Source organism: Callithrix jacchus, chromosome 6, assembly GCF_049354715.1.
Source record: "Callithrix jacchus isolate 240 chromosome 6, calJac240_pri, whole genome shotgun sequence".
Taxonomy (NCBI): domain Eukaryota; kingdom Metazoa; phylum Chordata; class Mammalia; order Primates; family Cebidae; genus Callithrix; species Callithrix jacchus.
Window position 1 is genome coordinate 146,343,552 of NC_133507.1, and position 25,148 is coordinate 146,368,699.

The 25,148-nt window shown below is 42.2% G+C and overlaps 1 long non-coding RNA gene across 4 annotated transcripts in view; it reads left to right on the top strand.

Moving 5' to 3' along the window:
- Positions 1-25,148, top strand: part of LOC118154772 (uncharacterized) — a 122,328-nt gene that overhangs the window by 28,335 nt on the left and 68,845 nt on the right. The window contains exons 5-6 of one of the 4 annotated variants that reach the window (XR_013519129.1): positions 533-558; positions 1,546-4,118. The exons of the other annotated variants lie outside the window; for them this stretch is intronic. This is a non-coding gene — a long non-coding RNA (uncharacterized LOC118154772). Of the gene's footprint in view, positions 1-532; positions 559-1,545; positions 4,119-25,148 lie in introns of those variants that run through there. 4 annotated transcript variants of the gene reach the window in all.

The following is a 25,148-nucleotide window of genomic DNA, read 5'->3' on the forward strand; positions in this document are numbered from 1 at the left end:
GCCACCACACCTGGCTAATTTTTGTATTTTCATTAGAGATAGAGTTTCACCATGTTGGCCAGGCTGGTCTCAAACTGCTGACCTCAAGTGATCCACCCACCTCAGCCTCCCAAAGTGCTGGGATTACAGGCATGAGCCAGTGTGCCCAGCCCACCCTCGTACATTTGATATCTCTGGGTATTCCTGGATTTCTAGGACTCTATATTCGGATTCATTTTTGGGGGGCTATTTTCCCTCTTTCATGTGGAGTTCTGAAGACAATATTAAAAAGGCATCAAAGTTGAAACAAAATGTATCATACATTTTTACTATGAAAGGGAACACGGAGACTCTTCTCCATTCTCTCTCTCTTTCCCCATCTCCCCTCTTGGGAAAGATGATTGGGTCATTGTGTTATGGGATGCTTCGTGATGTTATTTGGGGAAACATCAGGGCAATGCTTGATAGACCTAATAAGAGCAGGATATTCATTTGTAAGAAATAAAGTCAAAGTTATGTTAATGGGAAGAATATGACTCTGTTTGTATTCCAGACCTCCGGATGAAGTTTCAGAGGGAGGTGAGTCTGCGTGTTGCAGGATATGTTTGGTTTTGCAGATGAGGTGTTAGGGGAAGGTAGGTGGAGGGATTGCAGCCTGGGAGAAAGACTCTCATGTCCTCTGTCGTCTGCCTCTCCGCTTCCTAATCCTTCCCTCCCTGAGGCAGACCTTCACAGCCCGAGTCAGAATCCAGCTCTTTTCTTCACAGCAGAAGATGGCTCTGGATGGCTGGGGGAGAAAGAAGAAGAAGAGCTGATATTGTGGCGGAAAGCCCAGGACAGGAGGTCTAGATCAGAATCTTAAAGCCTTATGGCACCAGAATGTCATTCTTCATCCAGAGCTTCAGCCTCTTCAAACATATAATAGAATTACTAATTCCTGGCTGGGTGCGGTAGCTCATGCCTGTAATCCCAGCACTTTGGGAGGCCAAGGCGGGTAGATCATGAAATTAGGAGACCAAGACCATCCTGGCTAACACGGTGAAACCCCATCTCTACTAAAAATACAAAAAATTAGCCAGGCATGGTGGCATGCACCTTTAGTCCCAGCTACTTGCTTGAGAGGCTGAGGCAGGGAATCGCTTGAACTTGGGAGGCGGAGGTTGCAGTGAGCCAAGATCGTGCCACTGCACTCCAGCCTGGGCCACAGAGCTAGACTCCATCTCAGAAAAAAGAAAAAGAAAAAAAAATAATAATTCCCTTGAGCATCATATAAAATACTAAAGCATTAAGCACATAGTGTCTGGCATGTAGTATAAACCATGTTGACTATTGTTAACTATAAATCCATGTTAACTATTGTTATTGATGTTCCATGCCTGGGATTCTGGAATTGAATTTACTTGATAATTTCTTTAGGGAGGAGCGAAAGTCCTGGGAAAAATTAGGGAATGGGATAGTAAAGGGGAAAGTGTTAAAAGGAGAAAAGAGATGGGAAATGAGAGAGGCAGGCAGAGTTCCCTCCGAAAGCTGGAGATGCGTCCTCACGAGGCTGTTCCCTTCTCCCAGGAAGTGACACACGGAATCCCTGCCACGGTGAAGTTTAAGAGAACTGAACAGCAAGATAAGGGGTACAGTGTTTGACTCTACCCTCATCTGCCTACTCTCTCCATTCAGTGCAGCTTGGGAACAAACCCAGAGCCCTAGCAGTAAAGACCTGCTTCTGAAGCTGCAAGTTCAGATGCCTTCAGGGGCCACAGAGGTATTTCAAATGTCAGAGGCAGTCAAGTGTGTATCACCTGAAGGCCTTCAGATTCCAATTTAAAAACATACCCTCCATACCAACAATTGCTTACATGTCTTTGGTTTTGTTTGCAAGCTTTGGCCTCACTCTTCAAGCATGGTTGCTTTAGCCAGAGGTCTGAGAAGCAGTGTCCATAAGAGGCAGAGGCACAGCTCTCTGTTTCCTCTCTGGTTCCATAAAACCCTCACTGTGGGCCACTGGGGACCAGAAGAATCACTCTGCAAGCAATGGATATCTCTCACAGAAACAGAGAGAAAAAGTCTACCCTATGCCTTACGTCATAATTCACTTTTATTGTGAAAAACACAGTGACTGTTGTGTTGGAACTGTATAGAAGGTAGTGAACACAATGAGAAGAACAGCCAAGGAAAGCAGAACGTGTAAGAGACATGGATGAAAGGTGGTATGTTCCCGTGGTATGGAGTCTTGGATTCTAAAATTACTGAAGCCTTTAAGCCTCACATTTCTCATCTATAAAATAAGACCGTTGCTGTCACTGCATGGAGATGTCGCACATGTCAAATGAGCCCAATATACAATAGAAATGTACTGTGATGTTAAATAATTTTCATTCTCCATTTATTTGCATAAGTATACGCTGTCTGCATATGCTCCCTTTAGACTTTATCATCAAATTCTTCTTTTTTCTGAAAGTTTAAGTTCACCTCATGATCTCCTCCTCAAAAATCACCTGTTACCCAGATATTCTCAGATGGCTTCGGTTTTTCTCCTAAGGGATGAAATAAATTCTTTTTTTTTTTTTTTTGAGATGATGTCTCATTGTGTTGCCCAGGCTGGAGTGCAGTGGCCCCATCATAGCTCACTGCAATCTCGAGCTCCTGGGTTCAAGTGATTCTCCTGCCTCAGCCTCCAGAGTAGCTGGGACTACAAGGAAATGCTGCCATGCCCTGCTAGTATTGTGGATGGGTGTAGTGGTGGAGGTTGCAATGAGCCAAAATCATGCCAGTACACTCCAGTGTGGGTGACACAGTGAGACTTCATCTCAATAAGTAAATAAAATAAAATAAAATAAAATAAAATAAACATATACAAATTAAAATGTGGCCAGGAGCTGTGGCTCATGCCTGTAATCCCAGCACTTTGGGAGGCTGAAGTGGGTGGATCATGAGGTCAGGAGACCGATACCATCCTGGGCAACATGGTGAAACCCTGTCTCTACTAAAAATACAAAAATTAGCTGGTCATGGTGGCATGTGCCTGTAATCCCAGCTACTTGGGAGGCTGAGGCAGAAGAATCGCTGGCAACAGAGTGAGACTCTGTCTTAAAATAAAATAAAATAAAACGTGACAGTTCTAATACAGGCAGGAGGAATTCTCTCTTACCTAAGGGAAGATCAGCCTTTTTGTTCTATTTAATATTTAGCCCTTCTACTGATTGAATGAGGCCTACTCACATTAGAGAGGACAATCTGCTTTATTTGGTCTACCTACTTAAATGTTAATGTCACCCAGAAACTCCTCCACTGACACACTCAGAATAATGTTTGACCAAATATCTGGGCACCTTGTGGCTTAGTTAAGTTGCCACATAAAATTAAACATCACATGGTGTAAAATTGAGAGTTCTGAATTTTTAGAGTCCCCCAATTTTCCTTACTCTCAGTGGATCTGCATTAAGAATATATATATACTCTCAAATACGTGGTAACAGTTTTGTTATTAATCAGTTCACACATTCAGCAAATCCTGGGTGCCTGATGTATACTAGGTGCTGTAGTGCTTGTGAGGCAAGTGCCTTCCCTTAAAGATTTGCAATGCAATTGCAGAGAGTAGACATAAAACATAATGCAGGCAGAGATGAGATAACACCACTAACAAATAACGATACAAATAAATATCAACAAAACACTGTATAATTAAATATGCCCTTCAAATAAAACCACATTAACCTCCTCATTTTGAATATGTATATTTATTGAAAATGTTTGGAAAAGGAGTGTTCTGGTTAATTGATACATACATTAGAATTGGTGGCCAGCCTTGGTGGCTCATGCCTATAATCCCAGCACTTTGGGAAGCCAAGGCGGGCAGATTACCTGAGGTCGGGAGTTCGAGACCTGACCAACATGAGAAACTCCGTCCCTACTAAAAATACAAAATTATCCGGGACATGGTGGTGCATACCTGTAATCCCAGCTTCTTGGGAGGCTGAGGCAGGAGAATCGCTTGATCCAAGGAGACAGAGGTTTTTGTGAGCCGAGATCGCACCATTGTATACTGATTGAATGAGGCCTACTCACATTATGAATGAGGCCATTGTACGCCAGCCTAGGCAAAAGAGCAAAACGCCATCTCAAAAAAAAAAAAAAAAGGAATTTGTAACCAACTCTTTATATATTACATATGTCTGTGTGTAAAAATACATATATCTAATAAATTTCCATCAAAATTATTGTTTATTCCTTCTAAGACATCATTATAAGTAAAATTTAATTTTAAAATTCATCATATGTAAGAGTTGTAGGAAATTAGACTAAATTTTTACAAAGTGTTTGGCATTTTCTAAAAATCTTAGTATTAAAAATGCACAAATATATAATTTCAACAAAATTGAAAGGAATAAACTAAAACAAAAAATTTGATCTTGAAGAACCCTATCTTCCAGCTCTACTCTTTTTTTTTTTTCCTGGATAAAACTGTTGCGGTAACAGCCCTACTTTTTAGAAGTAATTATATATATATATAATTATATATATTTTGAGATGGAGTCTCCCTCTTGCCACTCAGGCTGGAGTGCAGAGAAACGATCTCAGCTCACTGCAACCTCCGCCTCCCAGGTTCAAATGATTCTCCTGCCTCAGCCTCCCGAGTAGCTGGGGTTACAGGCGCCCGTCATCATGCACGGCAATTTTTTTGTATTTTTAGTAGAGATGGGGTTTCTCCATGTTGGCCAGGCTGCACTAAAACTCCTGACCTTGTGATCCACCCACCTTGGCCTCCCAAAGTACCGGGATTACAGGCGTGAGCCACTGCACCCAGCCCCTTACTCTGAATTTTTATCAGCCTTCCGAAAATCATAGAGAAGCTAGAACTTACTTGTTCTAAGTAACAAGTAAGAGTGGGGAGGGGTGCATCTTTTTATAAAGTGAATTAAAACGATCACAGTGTTTTTATTTGCAATCAACTTTTTTCTTATAAAAAGACTCCCTCTTTTATTACATCGTTATTACAGGGAAGTCAGAAAATACGATGCACATTAAGTGTCCAGATCACCCACCATCCACCCTTTTGGATACGGCTGCTATAACAGTCATCCACATCCCCTTCTTTCTATGCTTACACACTGAAGACAACAGAAATGGGAGCATTTTTTGTATGCTGCTTTTTAACCAGTTTTCACTTTTACTTAAACTCTTCAAGAAATCATTTAAAATTTCTTTTTAAATTCATCTACTGCTCCATGCTATTCCTGTGGGTGAAAAAGTATAACACTCAGCACAATAAATTAATTCTCTGTGAAACTCATGTTCTCATGTTACCAGAAGAATTTTTTGGTCTGATCTATATTTCTTCTTTGTGTAATACTTACATAATGATCAAACTAAATAAAATTATGTTCCCTATTATTTGAAAATGGTTTGTCACTAGGAAATAAATATTGTGGTACATTAGGGATGACCACATTATGTAATTTAGTGAAAGTTTTAATAGAACATGGTTTGATCCTTTATCATCTGCTGACAGATTTTTTTTAAACCAGTTATTCAGAATGTCTAGAAATTAAGGAAAAATGCTTCTAAAACATGTCAAATGATAAGAATGAGTGGTATGGAGGCAAGATCAGAGGCCAAATTCTGTGTCCACATTTTTCCCTTACATGCAAGCACACAAACACACACATACACCCCACACACCAGATAAACACACCCATGCACATATACATACCCACAACACACACAGACACACACACACTTTCACACACACACACGTTTTTACCCAGGTGAAATTGGCTCAAAATAAATAGTAAGTGCAACTTTGAGTAAAAAGTGATGTGACCCCACATCTAGTCCCTGAAGGCATTGTATTCATAAAAGGAAATTATACTTCTTCATGGAGTTCATCCGACAGAGGAAGGAGTTCTTATCATATGTGGTCATGTTTATAAACTCCATCCATGCCTCTGACCCCTGCTTTCTTTTTTTCTTTTTCTGAGATGGAGTTTCGCTCTTGTTACCCAGGCTGGAGTGCAATGGCACCATCTCAGCTCATCGCAACCTCCGCCTCCTGGGTTCAAGCAATTCTCCTGCCTTAGCCTCCGGAGTAGCTGAGACTACAGGCATGAGCCACCATGCCCAGCTAATTTTTGTATTTTTAGTAGAGATGGGGTTTCACCATGTTGACCAGGATGATCTCGATCTCTTGATCTCGTGATCCACCCGCCTTGGCCTCCCAAAGTGCTGAGACTGTAGGCGTGAGCCACCGCGCCCGGCCTCCCTGCTTTCTTTTAAGTATCAATTGCTTCCTTAGTTATTGTCCACAAGTCTGGTGGGGCAGCATTAAGTACTTTAGAAAGAAGTTTGTTTTTTTGGAGGTGGAGTCCTGTTCTGTCACCCAGGCTGGAGTGCAGTGGCAGGGGCATGATCTCGGTTCACTGCAACCTCCGCCTCCCAGGTTCAAGCGATTCTCCAGCCTCAGCTTCCTAAGTAGCTGGGATTACAGGTGCATGCCACCACACCAGGCTAATTTTTTATATTTTTAATAGAGATAGGGTTTTGCCATGCTGGCCAGGTTGAACTGAAACTCCTGACCTTAAGCGATCTGCCTGCCTCAGCCTCCCAAAGTGCTGGGATTACATGCTGGACATTTGATATAAGTGGAATAGTATAAATGTGGCTTTTTGTGTCTGGTTCCTTTCACTTAGCAAAATGTGTTCAAGGTTCATCCATGTTGTAACAGACAGCAGTACTTTATACCTTTTCATGGCTGATTAATATGCCATTGCATGGCTATGACACATTTTCTTTATCCATTCATCAATTGATGTACATTTGAGTTATTTCTACGTTTTATTTTTTTTTTAATAGAGATAAGGTGTTGCTCTGTCACCCAGCCTGGAGTGCAGTGGCATGATCATTCAAGCCATCCTCCCACTTCTGCCTCCCAAGTAGCTAGGACTACAGATCACACCACCACAACTAGATACTTTTTTGGTTTTTTGTAGAGATAGGGTCCCGAACTCCTGGCCTCAAGCAACCTTCCTGAAATGGACTGTCAAAATGTTGGGATTACAGGCATGAGCCACAGCGCTCAATTTTTTGACGACTGTGAATAATGCTGCTATGAAATTACTGTACGAGTTTTTGTTAACATATGCTGTTTTAGTATTGACGATGTCCTTTCAGGTCGCTTGTCTTGTTGGACCTCATAAACACTTTGTGAGATAAGACAAATCCTATTTCCATTTTGCAGCTAGGGCAACAGGCTCTCGGAGATAATTGCCTAGTTTGTGCTGGAGTCAGCACTCTAATCCAGTCCTGTTTTTTAAAAGATAGCTTAAAAATGTCAAAAGAAAGCACGCAATTTTCTGGGAAAGGTGGAATTTGTTGCTTATTTTTAGTTTTGTAAAGATGTGAACATATTTATCCATGCTCATTAGAAAAGCGGTGTCTACAGTAAGTTACAGATTCCAGAAGAAAATGTTGAATAACAAGTGGTCGAAATTTCCTAAAACAGTTATACCCAGGCTGCTGAGTAGAATAGGCACTTCTATTCTTTGTAGTTTTGTGATTTTTACTTTCAAGGAAAATGCAGACAGATTGTAGCTGTTTGCAGTTCTAATGGTTCGCAGAAAGAAATGGCTTCAGATTACTTTTTCTCCTAATTATCATGCATCTTAGAGACATGTTTATGACTAGATTTAAATCTTAACACAGTCTATTAATATTTCAGTTTTGGCATCAGGCACATGAAATAGTATTATTCATGCAAACCTTGCCAAAAGCATTCTGAGTCAAAACTTGACTAAATTAATACAGTCCTTTTTTGATATTTGAATCATCTTATATAAAAATTTTGCAGGAGACCTTAGAAATGGTTTAATCCAAATACTTACCCAATGTATGCATTCTGATTCATGAACTGAACCCCCCTGCACCCTCCCCTCCTCTTATTCTTATGGCCAAAATCAGGAACACTAATAATTAAGGACAGAAGCCTAAAAACAAAAAAAAAAGTCTTGTTCAATTTTTCTTGCTTGGAATTTCTTTCTCCACATTATGTTCCTGATAAACTCTGACTTACCCTGAGTTAATTACTCTCACCTTGTATCAATATTCATACACTATTTATCACACTGTATTGAGATTATTTGTTTAAAATATACGTACTCAGATGATGTGATTTAAAACACATTTTGTTAATCTCCAGCATCTAGTAGAATTCCTGGTGTAGTCATGCAGTAAAGATTTGTTTTTTTGTTGTTGATTTTTGTTTGTTTGTTTTTGAGATGGAGTCTTGCTCCATTGCCCAGACAGGAGTGCAGTGGTACCGTCTTGGCTTACTGCCACCTCCATCCACATCCCGGCTTTAAGCGATTCTCCTGCCTCAGCCTCTCCATTGGCTGGGATTACAGGCATGGACCACCCAGCTAATTTTTTGTATTTTTAGTAGAGATGGGGTGTCACCATGTTGGCCAGGCAGGTCTCGAACTCCTGACCTCAGGTGATCCACCCAACTCGGCCTCCTAAAGTGCTGGGATTACAGGTTTGAGCCACTGTGTCTGGCCAAAGATTTGTTGATTTTAGCCAGGCTGTGTGGCTCAAGCCTGTAATCCCAGCACTTTTGGAGGCCGAGGCTGGGCAGATAGTTATCCCAGGAGTTTGGGACCAGCCTGGGCAACACGGTGAAAATCTGTCTCTATTAAAAAAATACAAAAATTAGCTGGGTGTGGTAGCATGCACCTGTAATCTAGTCTCAGCTACTCTGGAGGCAGAGGTAGGAGGATCACTTGCCCTGGGAGGCTGAGGCTGCAGTGGGTCCTGATTGTGCCACTGCACTCCAGCCTGAGTGACAAAGCAAGACCATATATATATATATAAAAGATTTGTTCATTTAGATGGACTTTTTAACGGGATCTCAGGAACTGTGAGTTCTGACTGACTGCTGATTGTCAAGTCAGTATCTGCATTACCATTAATTAACAGTTTCGAAGCCCTCATAGCTAGAAGAACTAAACTGGACCTAAAAGATGTATTAAGTACTTTGCACATAGTCCCAGCACTTAGGAAGTTAATGAAGTCTGTATATACAAAATAGAAGTCAAGCCTGGCAAATGCAGATTCAATATTAACGTTGAGAAGACTACCCATGCATACGCACGTAATCAATGCGGGGCCAATGTGTGGGATATGTGAAAGGATTAGCGATATTGAGATTGGGCCAAGTTATTAGCCAACTTCGCAAGGATCAATCAGTCCTTCAACGTAAAATTACCGAGCAATTATTTTAAAGGTGGAGCCAACAACATTTCCTGACTGGTTGGATGTGGGTGTAACAGAGAAAAGGGCCAAGAAAGCCTCCACTGTTTTTGACCTGGGCCACTAGATGCACAGAGTTCCCATCCAGTGAGATGGGAGACTCTGTGGTAAGGCAGGTTTGTGGGAGGTGATTAGTTACTAGGCTCTAGACAGACTTTGGTACACCTTAGTGAACAAGGGAAGGAGAGATCCAAGCCTCTGACATTAAATTCTCATTGATGACGGGAACAAATGTGTAATGCATAAGAAAGTTACATTGATGTTAAAAGGGATAAGAGTTAAGAGAAAACAAAAAGCAGGGTGTGGGGATCAGGAGAGCTGGGGTAGGAGGTCCCTGGAAGAAGTCTGTTTCAAGCTGAGGAAATGACCAGCTAAAATGCCCTAAGGCAGACAGTGCCTGGCCATTCCTCTAGGGATGATCAGGGAGTACAGAGCGGCTAGAACAGGGTAGCCAGTGAGAGTAAGAGAAGAGATCCGAGGGGTCAGGGGGCCAGATCACGTAGGGCCTGATAGGCCACTGTAAGGACTTTGGTTTGTACTACTCTTGTTTAAATAGGGAGTCTTTGGAAGGTTTCCAGCAGAGTGATGACATAATCTGATTTATGAATTCAAAGGATTACTCAGGCTGCTGGGGTGAGAATAGACTCCAGGAAGGTAGACTAGACTCAGGTGGAAGCAGGGAGATTTAAAGATGTCATCGAGGTAATCCAGGCAGGGAATCATACGGATTAGTGTGGCGGGAGGAGCCGGGGGAGTGAGAAGAACTTGGAATCCGGATATATCCAAAAAGTAGAGCCAATAGAATTTCCTTGTAGATTCAGTTTGAAGCGTGACAGAAAAGGGAATCAAGGATCACTCAAAGTGTTTTTGTTTTGTTTTGAGACGGAGTTTCACTCTGTCATCCAGGCTGGAGCGCAGTGGCGCAATCACAGCTCACTGCAACCTCGGCCTCCTGGGTTCAAGTGATTCTCCAGCCTCAGCTTCCTGAGTAGCTGGGATTATAGGCATCCGCCACCATGCCTGGATAATATTTGTATTTTTAGTAGAGATGAGGTTTCACCATGTTGGCCAGGCTGGTCTTGAACTCCTGACCTCAAGTGATCTACCCGCCTTGGCCTCCCAAAGTGCTGGAATTACAGGCATGAGCCACCGTGCTGGGCCTAACTCCAAGACTTTTGACCTGAGCAACTGGAAAGGATGGAGTTGACATCTATAACATAGCTAAGTCTGTGGTGGAGGCATATTGTGAGGGAAGATCAGGATTCCATTTGGACATGTTAGCTTTGAGATACTGATTACGCGTCCAAGTGATACAAGGGCAATGGGAGAAAAAGGATCATTGGATGAGAGGCTGCAAGGGAAACAGTGTCCTCAGGGGAGAGCCAGGTTATAGTTAGAGCTAGAAAAAAAAAGGGTGGGTATTTAGAGATAGAGCACAGCACAGTGGCTCACTTTGGGAGGCAGAGGCCAGCTGATCATGAGGTCAAGAGATCGAGACTATCTGGGCCAACATTGAAACCCCATCTCTACTAAAAATACAAGAATTAGCTGAGCATAGTGATGGGTGCCTGTAGTCCCAGCTACTCGGAAGGCTGAGGCAGAAGAATTGCTTGAACCTGGGAGGAAGAGGTTACAGTGAGCTGAGATCGTGCCACTGCACTCCGGCCTGGGTGACAGATCGAGGTTCCATCTAAAAACCAGTTGATATCGAAGAGATTTTTCCAAATGAAATCATAAACATTACAAGATTTAATCCTTAAATTAATGCATTTTAAACATTTCAGAAATGCTTTAAAATATTTTTAATTTTTTTTTTTTTTTTGAGACAGAGTCTCATCCTGTCATCCAGGCTGGAATGCAGTCCTGTGATCATGGCTCACTGTAGCCTAGGCCTCCTGGGCTCAAGCAATCCTCCCGCCTCAGCCCCCCCTGTAGCTGGGACTGCAGGAGTGCGCCACTATGTGTGGCTAATTTATTTTTGGTAGACAGAAGTCTCACTGTGAGGTCTCACTGTGCTTCTCAAGATGGTTTTGAACTCCTGGCCTCAAGGATCCTCCTGCTTTGGCCTCCAAAAGTGCTGGGATTACTGGTGTGAGCCATTGCACCTGGCCCCTTGCTTCTTAATTTGGTCCTCTAATTAAGTATCCTGTTCCTCTATCTGGGTACTCAAGTTCCATAAGTGGTTGACTTTTTCTATCTGGCCGGCTCTAGGGTCATGAATTGGGCATGCATGATTTATCTGGGCATGCTCAGGTTATCTGACTTGCAATCTGGGCGTCCTCTGCAACTGAAAAACAATTCATCAGATGGCTGGGCATGGTGGCTCATGCCTGTAATCTCAGCACTTTAGGAAGCTGAGGTGGGAGGATCACCTGAGGTCTAGACTTTGAGACCAGCCTGGCCCACATGACAAGAACCCGTCTCTAGTAAAAATACAAAAAATAGTCAGGTGTGGTGGCAGGCACCTGTAATTCCAGCCACTTCGGAGGCTGAGGCAGGAGAATTGCTTGAACCTGGATGGTGGAGGTTGCAGTGAGCCAGGACTGTGCCATTGCACTCCAGCCTGGGCAACAGAAACTCCCTCTCAAAAAAAAAAAAGAAAAGAAAAAGAAAACAACTCATCAGATTTATCATTTTGTTACATTTTCTTATTGACACAGTTGAATCCGACTGAACTGGTCCTGCAGGTACAGTAGGGTGGAAAGCACTCTTGAGAGATCTTCCACTCTTCTGCAGCCACTCTTCAGGCCCTTGCTTCAGCTGCACTATCCCTCTTGTGAAATGTGCGTGTGAGGGATGTAGGGTGTGCTCCTGATGATCTGAGGTGGAACAGTTTTGTCCCAAATCCGTCTCGCCCCTTCTATACCCTTGTCTTTGAAAAAATTGTCTTCCATGAAACTGGTCCCTGGTGCCAAAAAGATTGGGGACCACTGCCTTAAATAATAAATACATTGGCCCCCATGACCAGAAGCCCAAACATAGGACAGATTTTTAGGTATGTTCACCTTTGGCTACCTCCACTTCCCTGTGCCTCTTCCAGACCACTCTGTGCTTCTCCATGGATAAGCTCCATCCTCAGGCCAGTGGTGAATGGATACAGCAGTTCCAGATGTGTAATCTGTGAATGACATCACCCAAAAGCAGACAATTAGAGCTTCCAGAAGCTGAGGGTTCTGATTTAGGGGACCCTAACCCAGAGGAGGCGGGGGCAACCTGCAGCACACTTCTGATTAGGTAAGAATTTTCACCTGCCCAATGACTGACAAGAGACATGGATTTACCCTCCAACCAGAGCTCTGGAAGGCCTAAGGGAGTGACACTTTCTAGATTAGCAATCCGTAATGCCCACCTGCAGGATTCTGCTGAAGGTGGGTTCCATATTTTACCCATTCTTTTATTTCTAGTATATATCATGGTGGCTGGTACATTGTAACTGTTTAATAAACGTCATTGAAAAAATAAATGAATAAATGAGTACCTGGAAAATTGCCCAGTCTAATCCATATTTGCCCTATAGTAAAAGAAAAAAAGTTCAAATAATCCCTGGTTTCTTGAAATTCAAAACAAAGGCTTTTTTTTTTTTTGAGACGGAGTCTTGCTCTGTCACCAGGCTGGAGTGCAGTGGTGCGATCTCAGTTCACTGCAAACTCTGCCTCCTGGGTTCAAGCCATTCTCCTGCCACAGCCTTCCGAGTAGCTGGGACTATGGGCACGTGCTACCATGCCCAGCTAACTTTTTTCTAGTTTTTAGTAGAGACGGGGTTTCACCGTGTTAGCCAGGATGGTCTCAATCTCCTGACCTCATGATCCGCCCACCTCAGTCTCCCAAAGTACTGGGATTACAGGCGTGAGCCACCTCGACGGACCCGGAAGGCATTTTAAAGAACATCCTATCTGGAAGGTACAGAGGAAGACCCAATAATATAATCAGGACTCAAATTACATAGGGTTTTATAATAGACCAGATGTCAACCATTTAAATAACATCTAGCAGTAAATACACACAAGTGCTACATTTTTTTCATGAACAGTTTGGATCCTGAATCAAATGAGCTTCTGAATTTCACGCAACAGAAGCTTCCAGATTTTCAGCCTGCATTAATGGATTTAGAATTGTTTTGCTTGGAGACGGGAGGATGGACTTGTGGGCTGGTGGTTTGCAGGCACTTCTTCCAGATTTTAAGATTATATTGGGATTTAGCGCTACAGTGCTCAATAGAAACTCAACAGAAAGCAACTGGCACCAGTTAGGAACTACTCCCTGCTGATTGCAATTTTTTTTTCGACGTTCCTCACAATTTACCCAAGGCAATATAATGTTACAAATTATCAGCACTGGATTACTATGAGTAGGAGAGAACAGGGTATTCATGAATGTTTTGTAGCAGCCTTTCAGACCTGAATGTGCCCAGTCTTGGGGCTGTTTTTTAGGGTTGTAGCCTATTTCTTTCCATTGGTGATATCCCAACCCTGACAAACTCTTTACAATGTAAACACTTCAACAAGTGGGTGTCTTTGGGAGGAGCCCTTAGTCTTTCATAGCAATAAACTTCAGCATTTCCTCATTTTGGCGGCCTCCTCATTCTGATTCTAAAGAAAACAAACAAACCTGGCCTCCGCCTCAGCCACTGTGCACCTGCAAGAGGGGAACAGTGATTGTGCCAGTCTAGGCCCTGATGGCCAAACCAGGAGTCTAAATTGGCAACGAACAGTGTTTGGTTGAGCAGGCACAATGTGTGTGTGTGTGTGTGTGTGTGTGTGTGTGTGTGTGTGTGTGTGTGTTTTATGGTATTTGGATTTGAATGATTTTAGCTGAGACGTGCTTTTTCTGTGCATTGTATGTCTATCTCTTATTTGACTAATGCGTTTCCATTACGTGCCCAGCCTCTATAGGCATGGACCTTGCCTCCCCAGACTAAACCACAGAAGGAAGTACATAGAAATTGAGGCTGAGCTTATTTAGGTTAAGCAGGGAAAACTACAGAGTTAAGCAGATGCCTTTTTAAAATTCTCCTAGAATAAACATAGTTTATTAGTATTTTCTCTTTCTCTCTTTCTTCTTTTTCTCTTTCTCTCTCTCCCAGACCGGAGCGCAGTGGTGCGAACTCAGCTCACTGCAACCTCTGCTGCCCAGGTTCAAGTGATTCTCCTGCCTCAGCCTCCAAAGTAGCTGGGATTAAAGCCACCTGCAACCGCTCCTGGCTACTTTTTTTGTATTTTTAGTAGAGACTGGGTTTTACCATATTGGCCAGGCTGGTCTTGAACTCTTAACCTCAAGATCCGCCTGCCTCGGCCTCCCAAAGTGCTGGGATTACAGGTGTGAGCCTATCTTTTTTTACCCTCCTAGAATAAGCATAAACATTAGTGTTTCCTTTCTTTTTTTCTCTCTTTTTCTTTCTTTCCTCTTTCTGTCTCCCTCCCTTCCTCCCCCCCTTTCTTCTCTTTCTTACTCTCTCTCTCTCTGTCTCTCTTCCTCTCTTTCTGTCTTTCAATGGAGTCTCACTCTATTGCCCAGGCTGGAGTGCAGTCATGTGAACTCGGCTCACTGGCTCAGTGCAACCTCTGCTGCCTGGGTTCAAGTGATTCTCCTGCCTCAGCCTCCTGAGTTGTTGGGATTACAGGTTCCTGCCACCGTGCCAGGCTAATTTTTTTGTATATTTAGTAGAGATGGGGTTTCACCATCTTGGTATGTGCCACCACACAGCTGATTTTTGTATCTTTGGTAGAGATGGGATTTCACCGTGTTGGCCAGGCTGGTCTCAAACTCCTGACCTCAAATGATCTACCCACCTTGACCTCCCAAAGTGCTGGGATTCCAACGTGAGCCACTGCAGCCAGCCCCCACACCTCAATCTTTATTCTCGAGGATTACAAGTTGTTTTATTTATTAATTTTCTTTCCACATTTCCCATGTCCCAGGCCGTCTTTTCTTCTTATATTCTTATATATCTACTCTTAAAATTTTTATAGTCATGCATCCACTCAACTGATATTTGGAGCTACTACTGTGGACAGACCACTTGCTGAACATGCTGTACTGACCCTTCCTAACTGGTTAACTCTGGGTGATGACCTGTGAAAAATGAGAAATGTTGTTGTAAGCCACTGCTTTAGGGCAAACTTAATTGAGGTCATTTGTGAAGATAGCAATTTTTAAGAGATATGACATAAATCCTTATGATGTACATGAATTTTAGTATTTTAATTAGAGGATAAGTAATCATCTTTATACCAGCTGTTTCCTAGCCATCCAGTGACTTGTCCAAAGTGACTTAAGCATGGTATTCTCTCTCTCTCTCTTTGTTTTTCTGAGATGGAGTTTCACTCTTGTTGGGATGGAGAGAAGAGGATGGATTTGGGATAAGTTCTGGAGAAGAGCTGATAGGATCTATTAGATGGATAAAACATAGGAGTGAAAGGGCCAAGGGTGGTGGCTCACACCTCTAATCCCAGCACTTTGGGAGGCCGAGGCGGGAGGATCACAAAGTCAAGAAATGGAGACCATCCTGGTCAATATGGTGAAACCCCATCTCTACTAAAAATATAAAAAATAATTAGCTGGGCATGGTAGCACGTGCCTATAGTTCCAACTACTTGGGAGGCTGAGACAGGAGAATCACTTGAACCTCGGAGGCAGAGGTTGCAGGGAGCCAAGTTCGTGCCACTGCACTCCAACTTGGCGACAGAGCAAGACTCGGTCTCAAAAAAAGAAAAAAAGAAAGAAAACATGGGAGTGAAAGAACAGAAAGAATAAAGTCTTTTAGGCTTTTGGCTGAGCATTTGTTGACTGGGAAATCCAGGGCTCTCTTACTGCTCCATTGTGTGTATTAAAAGGGAACAATTTCTTGTATTGTATAAGATGCACTCAGTCCTGTATATGCTATCGTCAGTGAGAAGCAAGACTGGGCTATAGATTTGTTGGAATTAGAGAAGAGAGGTTGATCCCTTCTTGGAACCTCTAGGGTTTTTCCTTTATGGATACATGTGATGGATTACTTTGTAAGTTTTGCTTCAATTATCCTCCAACTGACTCACTTTCCTCCTCTACTCCTGGCTCCCACTTCTGCTTCCTCTGCGCCTCCATAGAGCAGGAGGAGCCTCCCAAGGCATGACAAGTTCATTTGGCTTGGCATGGGCCCTGGACAATAGGTCTTGCCTTCAGGCAGTGTGACTTCCTGGTTTGGTGAATAGAAAATGCCATCCTAGGCTGGGCATGGTGGCTCATGCCAGTAATTCCAGCTCTTTGGGAGGCCGAGGTGGGTGGATCACCTGAGGTTAGGAGTTTGAGACCAGCCTGGCCAACGTGGCGAAGCCCCATCTCTACTAAAAATACAAAAATTAGCTGGGTGTGGTGGTGCACACCTGTGATACCAGCTACTTGGGAGGCTGAGGCAGGAGAATCACTTGAACCTCAGAGGCAGAGGTCGCAGTGAGCCAAGATCGCACCGCTACACTCCAACCTGGGCAACAGAGGAAGACTCCATCTCAAAAAAAAAAAAAAAAAAAAAAAGAAAGAGAGAAAATGCCTGCCTGTGCTGATCCTGAACAAGGCTGGCTTGGGGGTGAGAGCAGAGCGGACCCCTACACATGTCTCCTTGGATTTAGGGTATTTGGGGAAGAGATGCTGCAGCCATGGGTGACTGATGGTACTGAAATCCCAGCCCTGCAGCTTTGGGCTGACTCTGTGGGAAGCTGGTTCAACCGTAGGAAGCGTCTCATCTGCAGTGCTTTGACAAGTACTTTCAGGAGAGTTTCTTAATTCTCTGAGCTCTAATTCCCTCATCTGCAAGACAGAATAGTAATAATTACTACTTCTTAGAGTTTTTTTTATGAGAATTGACTTAACTTCAGAGGCAGTAAACAGCCCAGGTAAGCTTGGCTTGGAGTGTGGAGTCAGACCTTTTGATTCCTTTCCAGTTGGAATTTTTGGTTGTGGGACATGGGAACAAGTTTCTTAACCTCTCTGTGCCTCAGTTTTCTCAATAAGAGGGTAATAATGGTTGTTGCGAGTATTGGATGAAATAGTTCATGGAAAATGCTTTCAACTGTGGCTGGTGTTTGATTATAGTACTTAAAAAATAGCTGTTGATAAAGAGGCACTTGAGGAATGTCTATTATTGAAAGATTACATCCATGAAAAGTAAAGCACTGAAAGTTACTGTGTTAAATTTTATTATACCCTCTGTTATCCTTGCTGATTTTGTTTACCAGAAGTAATTACAACATTATCATACAAATCTAGTCTCTGGGATCTAAATGAGAGGATCACACTCTCAGATGACAGGTCACCCAAATAAATGAGGGCACAAGCTCTGGGCTGTAGGGTCCACAGTCAGAATCACATCTCTCTAAACAGGCTACGGCCAACTATTTCAATACCAGCAGTATCACTTGCAGATTCTTTCAGAGAAGCTGGAAATCTGGAATTTTTATTAATATGTGAGATTTCTGGGTTTATTAATGTTAGCAATTTAACCCCAAAGAGTTTAGAAACACCTTGCTGGCTAAAGAAATATATATTTCAGGGGAGTGGTCTTGACCCGCAGACCTGCAGTTTAGAAATACTGATCTAGACAACTGCAGATTAGTTTGTGAGACCAGCCAGAAATGGGATCCAGGAAGGTCAATATATATGGGAGGATGGTTTAAGCCTCAGGAGCCACTGGAGTGGCAGGCTCAGGTGGGTGGATCCTCAGAAGCTGCTCTAGTGTGGAAGAAAGACTGGACTTGGGAGCAATGAGGATGCCGAAAAGATAAAGCCTGTGACCGAAGGTGACCTGGGCATACTTCACAACCTAATCTAGGGCTGGCCTCAATGCCACAGATGTCTGCACTTTGAATACAGGTTGTTTTTACTTCCTTGGCAATCAGGTTACACAGAGGCAGTATTGTTCAATTCCTGTGGCTTCTTGGGACCTGAATTGCACCTGCTGTGCATAGCGATGGCATCATCCATAATTAGGCAATGGCTTGCTTTTGTCTTGAGGCTTCTGTGGGCCTTACCTGATGCAGGCGTTCTGGAGGGAGTGTAAGTGGAAAGACTTTGCTAGAGTCAGGTAATATAATTCAGCACACTAAAGTGAACTATGGAACAGGTGCACATACAATGCAACAGATCAGTTTCACTTTTAATGCCTTGCATTATCATACAGCTATTTGGTTATCATTTTCATAACTCAACAATCTCAAATTAAGACTTTATGATTCGTATATAATGGTCTTCTATCCATTGGCAGACAAGCAAGGTACAAAATCGTAGGGATGGGGGGAAATGAAGGCTAAATATGTATTACTGATAATTCAAAATGAGAAACATTTAATGTTATTTAAAAGTTATAGGACAATAGCAGTTGATGAGTGGTACTTAACGCAGGCAATTTTACCACTGCCAGGGGACATTAGCAATGTTTGGAGACATTTTTGGTTGTCACAACTGAGGGTAGCATTTGCTACTGGCATCTAGTGGTAGAGGCTAGGGATGTTTCAGAACATCCTACAATACAGAGACAACCCCAATGACAATGACCAGGCCCAACCTGTCAACAGAGACAAGGCCAAAAAGCCTGCAATAGTTTAAAAGAAAAAAATTCATCTGTGTGTAACTTTAGAAATGAAACTAAGGACGTCAATTAAAGGTTGCCATGCATATGTACGTAAATTAAAGGGCTAAAGGTGTGCGTATGTGTGATTGATGACAGCAAATTGCTATCTCTTCATGAACTCTTAGCTGAATCAATCAAACCAATTATATATGTAGGAAGCAATCTACAAGAGAACTATTTTCACTATGAAGGAGATGCTTAGCTGCACACGGGAGCCCCCCAAAAGATGAACATGCTGATATGTAGAGCAGAAATCATACAAATAGGAAAAACTTGAAGACCAAACCGAGGGTCCTTGATCTTTCCGAGCGCACCCACCAAATATTTCTTCTCCGTCTGCTACTCCCAGTATGTGGTAGAGTTTATGTCCTTTGACATCTTGCTTTACTAACAATGCTTTAAAGACAGGTAAACAGAGGCTGAGGCTTTCATGCCATAGACTGTGCTGTGGATAAGTTATCTGTCAAGTATACTGTTTACTCAGTTGAGTTACCTCTCAACTGAAGATGCGGGTCATTATTTCCAAAAGAGGAGTTTTACCCTGAAGTATAATCTAAACTGTTAAGGACAGAGGATAACTTAAAATAGCTGAAAAGTTTGGGATATTTAGATAAAATGCTGAATTTCATGAAACATCTAATAGAAAAGAAGCAAGATTGAGGATTTTGCAATTTTTTTTTTTTATATGTAGTCATACTCTGTCACCCAGGCTGGAGTGCAGTGGTGCTATCATGGCTCACTGCAGCCTCTGCACCCGGGGCTCAAGCTTTCCTCCCACCTCAGCCTCCCAAGTAGCTGAGACCACAGACACGTGCCACCATCCCCAGCTAATTAAAATGTTTTTTTCTTTTGTGGACACGCTGTTCTCCTATGTTGCTCAGGCTGGTCTCAAATCCCTGGGCTCAAGTGATCCTTCCACCTCAACCCCCAAAGTGTTGGGATTACAGACATGAACCACTGCACTAAGGCCTTTTGATTTTATGGCAAAGGGGCAGAAGTTTGGGTCCTGGCTTTTTAAATAAAATCTGTGCACAAACTATTAAGGTAGGCTTTCTTGCTTTCCCATGAACCATCTCATTATGTAGCCAGGGAAGTCATATCACCCAAATGAACCCAAAAGAAACCAAAACGTAAACTGAAATATTTACAAGAGATCAAGAGATTTTTTTTTTTTTTTTTTTTTTACAGAGTCTTGCTCTGTCACCCAGGCTGGAATGCAGTGGCACGATCTCAGCTTACTGCAACCTCTGCCTCCCAGGTTCAAACAATTCTTGTGCCTCAGCCTTCTCAGTAGTTGGGATTACAGGCATGCACCACCATACCCAGCTAATTTCTGTTTTTGTTTGTTTGTTTGTTTTTTGTTTTGTAGAGATGGGTTTTCACATATTGGCCAGGCTGGTCTCGAACTCCTGGCCTCAAGTGACCTGTCCTGGCCTCTCAAAGTGCTGGAATTACAGGCATGAGCCACTGTGCCCAGACTACACGGGGTCTTTAAAAAGTCTTAATTGAAATACACATCCTTATGTTTTTTTTTCCCCAAGTTGGTGATCCTTTCTCAGTTCCCATTATTAAACCTCTTTCTCTCTTTTGATTTCAAACAAAAATAGAAAGGGTTGGTATTCACTGAGCACTTACCAGATGTTATTATAAGCACTTCTCACATAGCTATTTAAGCCTCATCTATGAAATCTATATTATTAACCAATTTCCAAATGATGAAACTGAGGCCCAGAAATTGTAAAAAATTTGTTTAAAGTAATTCAGCTAGTAAGGCAGGAGTCAAACTTCAATGTAGGCAATGTAACCCTAGAATCTGTGACTTACTGACCAGTCTGAAATCAGGATCTAGAATTTTTCTAAGCTATGAGTCAGTTTTGTCAGGGGGAATATTGAGAAAATTGATTTCTTGCTTTTTCCTGAGATTCCTTTGAATTACTATCTTTGAAAGAAAGGAGTACAAGTGAAAGAAGGAGTACCAGTGATGCCTTGGAAAGCTCAGTTGATAGAGTGAAGGACTACAGTAGAGGAGAATGGACTAAAGTAAGGCCTCACTTGGCGTCGTCAATAGGTTCTTAGAAACTATAACTTTAAGCCAAATGACGTATAATAAAACCATTTTGTTCTCATTAACGTTATAACAAAATCATGTTATTTGAGGACCTGCAGTTAATCGTTTCGCTTAAAGTTGTAGTTTCCAAGAACCTATTGACAAGGTTAAGTAAGAACTTACTGGACTTAAAAGTTTACAGATTTTGAATCACGTTGGGGACAGTCTTTGCAGGGTGGCACGATAGCCATGGATAAGAAAGGAGTCACCTTTGTGATAGATGAAAGTGGCTTGATTGCTAGTTAAACCTACTAGCTGAGTGAGGTTGAGCAAGTCACTTATTGTCTCCAGTCCTCAGATTCCTCATTTGTAAATTGGTTACACATCCTTGAGTTGTAAGGATTAAGTGATACAATTCACGTCAAGTGCCTAACACAGTGCCTGGTACAAAGAAAGGGCCCAGTAGATGTTAGTTCTTGTTGTTTTACAGGGAGCTTCGTGGTGGAATTATAAGATGGGGTGGATTAGCAAGCAAATTTCAGATAAACATTTTGAAACTGTGAGATTAAATCCTGTTTCTGCCAATCTGAAATAAGGTGACCCTTGGAAAATGGTTTGGCACTTTGGAAACTTTAATTCATAATGAATTGAATTTATTTTATAAAGGAGGCTGGGTCCGATGGTTCATGCCTGGAATCCCAACACTTTCAGAGGTTAAGGCAGGTGGATTTCTTGAGCTCAAGGAGTTTGGGACCAGCCTGTGCAACATGACAAAACCCTGTCTCTACCCAATATACAAAAATTAGCTGAGTGTGGTGGTGTGCGTCTGTGGTCCCAGCTACTTGGGTGGCTGATGTGGGAGGATCACTTGAGCCCAGGAAGTGAAGGCTGCAATGAGTTGTGATGACAGTGTAAGACCTGGGAGACCCTGTCTCAAAAAAAAAAAAAAACTTTACAAAGGAAATTTTTATTTGTAAATTATTTATTATGTATTGTATGAGTCCATAATTATGTAGATATAGTTATCTTTATAATTTATTATGTGGCACGTGTCTCACACATAAGAGGTGGCACTTGACTCCGGACCAGATTAAAGACCAGCTTAAACACAGGAGAATCACCAAAAGCATCTCGCTATAACACATGCTCACTAGTGCCATGACAGTTTACCATTGCCATGACAACATGTGGAAGTTACCACCCCTTTCCATGGCAATGACCCAGAAGTTACCACTCCTTTTCTAGAGATTTCTGAATAATCTGCCCCTTAATTTGCGTATAATTAAAAGTGGGCAGAAATATAATTAAAATATAAATAAATTAAAATTAGAAACACCCTAATTTTAACAGGATGTGATTCTACAGGAACGAGCTGCAACTGAGCAAATCCCAGCCTCTGAGCTGCTACTCTCGACATAACTGCCCAGAGGGTAGACCTGCTCTGCAGAAGCAGTCACTGAGTTGTTAACGCTGTTGCCTCAATAAAGCCTTTTTTCTCTATCACAATTCTTTCCTGAGCAAAACCAAAAATCCTTCCCAGGCTAAGCCCCAGTTTTGGGGCTCACCTGCCCTGATACATCACTAGTAATCTCTCTCTCTCTCTCTCTCTTTTTTTTTTGTTACATGTAGTAAAACACTTTTTTTTTGAGACGGAGTTTCGCTCTTGTTACCCAGGCTGGAGCGCAATGGCGCGATCTCGGCTCACCGCAACCTCCGCCTCCTGGGTTCAGGCAATTCTCCTGCCTCAGCCTCCCGAGTAGCTGGGACTACAGACGCGCACCACCATGCCCAGCTAATTTTTTGTATTTTTAGTAGAGACGGGGTTTCACCTTGTTGACCAGGATGGTCTCGATCTCTTGACCCTGTGATCCACCTGCCTTGGCCTCCCAAAGTACTGGGATTATAGGTGTGAGCCACCGCGCCTGGCAGTAAAACACTTCTATATTACCTCTGTTCTTAACAGCAAAATCTAGCAAAACAAAACTCAGGATGAGTAAGCTAGATACTGGATACCTATTGAGTTACTATTGTGATATTCAGCAAACAGCATTTGCTATTTTGGTACCAAGAGATAAAGTCAACCGAGGAAGACGATACGATTTACACACTTGGAAGGAGCTTTGAGGGATTACCTAATTTTTCTTGACACTTTGGTTTTATGGATGAAGGAATGAAAAAGAAAAATTCATAGTGTGAAAAATGAAGACCAGGTGTTTGGTATGTCACAGGGAACTTGGAAGCAGTAGTGATAGTTTTCCTTCCTGGTGATTTTCCTAAGAGGTTACTTTCTAGTTGGGGATTTGGTTAGTCGCTGCTCATTCTTACAGAGTCAGATCCTGTTAAAATTAGGAAGGATCGCCCTCTAGAGGTCAAAATAAAGAGAGTATACCTGCAAAATGGACTGGATTTGGGCAAGTGGGGTTCCCCTTCAGTAGGATTTGGGAGCTGAAGGAAACTCTTAAATTTGAGAGATATTTAAAGTTTTGCAGAGGGGAAGGGACTTTATCACATGGAACTAATTAGTATAATTAAGGTAATTTGGCAACCCAGCTTACCTCCCTTCTCAGGCTTCCCTGTCACGCTAACTAAATACAACAGCAAATCCTTAATCTGTCGACCTTAAGCAATAATTAATCAGCAGTTGGGGTATTTGTATTTCTTTACTCCCATCACTGCTAAAAAAGTGATTGCTTTAACTTTACCATAGTTTGATTAAATTGTCAAGACTGGACAGAATGTATTGAAATGCTAGTTCTGCTAAATTTTGCTTGAACTCTTCTTTTTTTTCCATGTTGGTCAGGCTGGTCTCCAACTTTTGACCTCATTGAACTCTTCTTATACCATCTGTTTATGAAAGTCCTGAAGTCAATTAAAGAAATGCATGTAGTTAAGGGTAAGAAAGGCAGGGCCTGGCCGGGTGTGGTGGCTCACACTTTGGGAGACCGAGACCAGCAGATCAGAAGGTCAGGAGATCGAGACCGTCCTGGCTAATATGGTGAAATCCCATCTCTACTAAAAAAACAAAAAATTAGCCTACCCAGCCATTCGGTAGGCTGAGGCAGGAGAATCGTTTGAACCCAGGAGGCGGAGGTTACAGTGAGCTGAGATTGCGCCACTGCACTCCAGCCTGGGCAACAAGAGTGAAACTCCATCTCAAAAAAAAAAAAAGATAAGTTCTGGGAACTTGGACAAAAGACAGGAGAAATATTTTTGAAACTGTAATTATAGCGGTAATTAAGAAAACATATTTCTGAATGCCTGAACAGGGTTAAAACTGGCATCTTAATTTAAGCAGAATATTTTTATTCAAAATTTACTTCATTATGAAAATGGCATGCACTGAAGATATTTGTATTAGTTCACTTTGATCACTGAAAATCTAATGCATTTACTTCAATATTAACAATTTTTCAGTACCGGAAACTAATTTTCAGAGAAATGTGATTTACATTTTATAAACAAGCTGGAAAGCAAATGTTTTACTTACTGAATCTTTTTATCTATGCAAATACTTGGTAATAGATAAGTAATGGAAATTTGTAGTCACTGTCACTTAGTTTTCTACTGTTTACCATCAGCATGTTTAGAAAACTGCATTCAAGAGAAGAAAAAAAACACTCTTCTTTTAAGATAGCATATTATTTTTCTTTTTCTTTTTTTTTTTTTTGAGACAGAGTTTCACTCTTGTTGCCCAGGCTGGAGTGCAATGGTGCTATCTCGGCTCACTGCAACCTCCGCCTCCTGGGTTCAAGCTATTCTCCTGCCTCGGCCTCCCAAGTTGCTGGGATTACAGGCATGTACCACCACACCCAGCTAATTTTGTATTTTTAGTAGAAATGGGGTTTCATCATGTTGGTCAGGCTAGTCTTGAACTCCTGACCTCAAGTGATCCACCTGTCTCAGCCTCCCACAGTGCTGTGAAGATAGGCATGAGCCATCTCCCCTGGCCAAGATAGCATATTTTGGAATGGTTTTTGGTTCCTGACGGAAAGTAGCTGAAAGCTGATTGGATCTTAGCTGGCAAGTCTTACAAGATCACGAATTCTAGGAGTAAGGCATACAATCAGTAAACAAGAGTTATAGCATCCGTGAAGCACACGTCTGAGAACCTAAAGACAGGATGTGAAATTGACTTGAAAAATGTGACACTTGAAAGTCAGGATATAGATATACATAATCAGGAAGAAGAAAAGTCTTCTTTGGCTAAGCAAAAGATGTTAGACC